The sequence below is a fragment of the Mandrillus leucophaeus genome, unplaced genomic scaffold, assembly GCF_000951045.1.
Source record: "Mandrillus leucophaeus isolate KB7577 unplaced genomic scaffold, Mleu.le_1.0 Scaffold31, whole genome shotgun sequence".
NCBI classification, from domain to species: Eukaryota; Metazoa; Chordata; class Mammalia; order Primates; family Cercopithecidae; genus Mandrillus; species Mandrillus leucophaeus.
The window spans coordinates 5765469-5768243 of NW_012103254.1; positions in this window are offsets into that span (position 1 = coordinate 5765469).

The following is a 2775-nucleotide window of genomic DNA, read 5'->3' on the forward strand; positions in this document are numbered from 1 at the left end:
GATTTATGTTATATAAAAATAATTTATTAAAAACCAGTAGGGACTCATTGGGGGGAAATGTTTTATCTGTATGCATAATTTGTAAATATTTGTGAGAGACTTTACCACGTTTTTACTTGAGATTTAAAATTAAGTTCATGTACTTTTTAATATTTCACTTATTGTAATTGCATGTGTTACACTGACATTTAAATTCAAACTTCCAGTAAAAAGAAAAATAAGAAAGTAAGTTAATAAATGAGCCTATGTGTTGGAAGGGAAAGGAATTCTGAGAGTAGTCTGAGCTCTTTGTTGATCTCTTGGTCTAACACAATGAAACCGGGTGTGTATCCATGGAGTCAATCTGTGGACCTTCCTCACCTAGCACATACAAGACGTTAGGAATTAATCACAACAGCTCTGGTACAGATAATATATCATGATCCAAATTTGAATAAAAAATCATTCTTCTCATATTAGTAGGGTGTAGAGTATGAGAATTGCAACAATGCCTTGAGGTTTTAGCACATATTAATAACAAGAGGTCTGGGATTTTGGTACTTGGAACCCTAGGCTGACTTCAGCATTACCAAGGTGAGTATTTGTGCAAGTGACTCAAGTGGTTTTGAGAGCAGCAGATAAAAAACACAATGGATACATGTAATAGCTAACAAGACTTTTGTATGAACACACAAGGGATCTTCAAGAGATACCACAAAATAATTAGATGTGTGTGTGTGTGTGTGTGTGTGTGTATTGTGTGCCTGTTGGTGTGTGCATCAGTGAGTTTCAGTGGAAATGAAAATTTCACAATACTATGTGAGGACAAGTGTCAGTGAAATTAAGAACTATGAAGTTAATCAACACAAACCAATTTTGAACTCTCAGCGGGTAGGCCTATGCAAACATTGTTCACCAATATAAAATTGATTTGACTGAATTTTTACTTGAAAAATAAATGTTGCTTTTATAACAAAATGATTCTGTTCAATAGAAAAGAGAAAGGAAGTAAATTCCTTTACACATTGAAAAATTTTAGTTATTACCATTTACCTGCTCCTTTATTCCTTAATCTCTAAGTTATTACTATATTGATTTAAAAATTATTATACAATCGTGTAGATTTTAGAAATTCTTCAACTTTGAAATATGGGAAATTCATCAATGGAAAAGCCCAGAGCTGATAGAAATATTCATTAGAATCAAACTTATTTAATTTCTATTTGAGTTTCAACTATTTGCTTTGCACTGAGTTGGGAGCTCATTATCCAGTAGAATGCACCAGACAGGGCAGGCTGTTACACAAACTGGAAAACAGCACTATCTGCATTCACTGGGAGATCCCAGCAAAGTGTGTGAGGTCAGGAAAGACTACTTTCAGGAATGGCCTTTAAGATGATACGTGAGTGATGGGCATTTGTGGAGGAAGAGTTCTCCAGGTAAATGAACTATCATTTGAGAAACACGAAGGACTAAAAAATGTGTGAGGCAGAGGGAGGGGCAAGGATAATAACAGAGAATAAGGAAGAAGAACCTCGGGTCATGGAGGCCATATTGAAGTCACTGTTCCCCTTCATAAAAGCAAAATACAGACCCTGAAGAAAGAGAGAGAGAGACACAGAGAGACAGAGAAATTGATATATAATACATAGTGTATTATAGGTTCTCGCTGTAATTTTCCCAAGCATCTCTTCTAGCTGCTGGGAAAATACGTATAAAAGTTAGTCCTGAGAGACAGAAAGAATTTAAAAAACACACAAACACTATACACCGGGTAAGTGATAAAAGAATGATGATTCTTTTAATGAGCAACATATGTAAAGATAAAGAGTTGATGTTAAATACAGGAAAGTATCTAGTATTGTAGTCAGAGAGAAAACTGCATGAAATATGTATTTCATAGTTCTATTGTTTAAATACATCTTATCTATGTGAGTTAGAAATAAGCATTTAAACTACAGTGTAACAACTTGTGAGTTATTTTGGTCTTGAGGGTGCATGTGTCTTAAGAAGTTGCCAATGTTATGCATTCCACTTTACTGCTTGTGAGGCTTAGAGCAAATTACCACATTTGCTTAGAGCAAATTGATTCTCTCATTCATATTAACAGCATCTATTTAATAAATTTGATTTAATGATTGACATATTTTCAGAAAAATGCACATTACATAGGAGGCACTTGGTGTGTGTCAGGTGCTACTATCGCTTTATTAATTAAAAAATATTTTCCTAGTACTGTCTTGATCTAAGTGGTATAATTACTTCTTATGCATAACCACATAGAATGAAAATTTTGCAGAGATGTTATCATTTTATCCCACTACTTTTCCTTACATGTTTTATAAAACTGTATAAAATATTTATTTTCTCACTCTGCTGTTTAAATACATCGTATCTATGTGAATTATGAATATGCATTTAAACTACACACTCCAACAACTTGTAAGTCATTTTGGTCTTCAGGGCACATATGTCTTAAGAAGTTGCCAAAAAAATGCATAAGGCTTTTCTAGCACCTCAGGTGAAATTATGAATATTTAATTACATGTCATTGAACATTAACAAAATACTGTAAAGATATGCCATGCAAAATGCACTTAAATTGTATTCTTGCTTTATATAGAACACAATAACCAAACAGGGAAAGCTGCTTAAATTCATCAAGTAAACCACATTTATATATCATAACATTTATTTTTCCTATTTACTGTTTGGAATTAGAAGTTTTCTCATAGTATAAATTGTTAAATCATAGTGATTGTGCTTTTGCATGTGGAAACATAATCAGAATCTCTA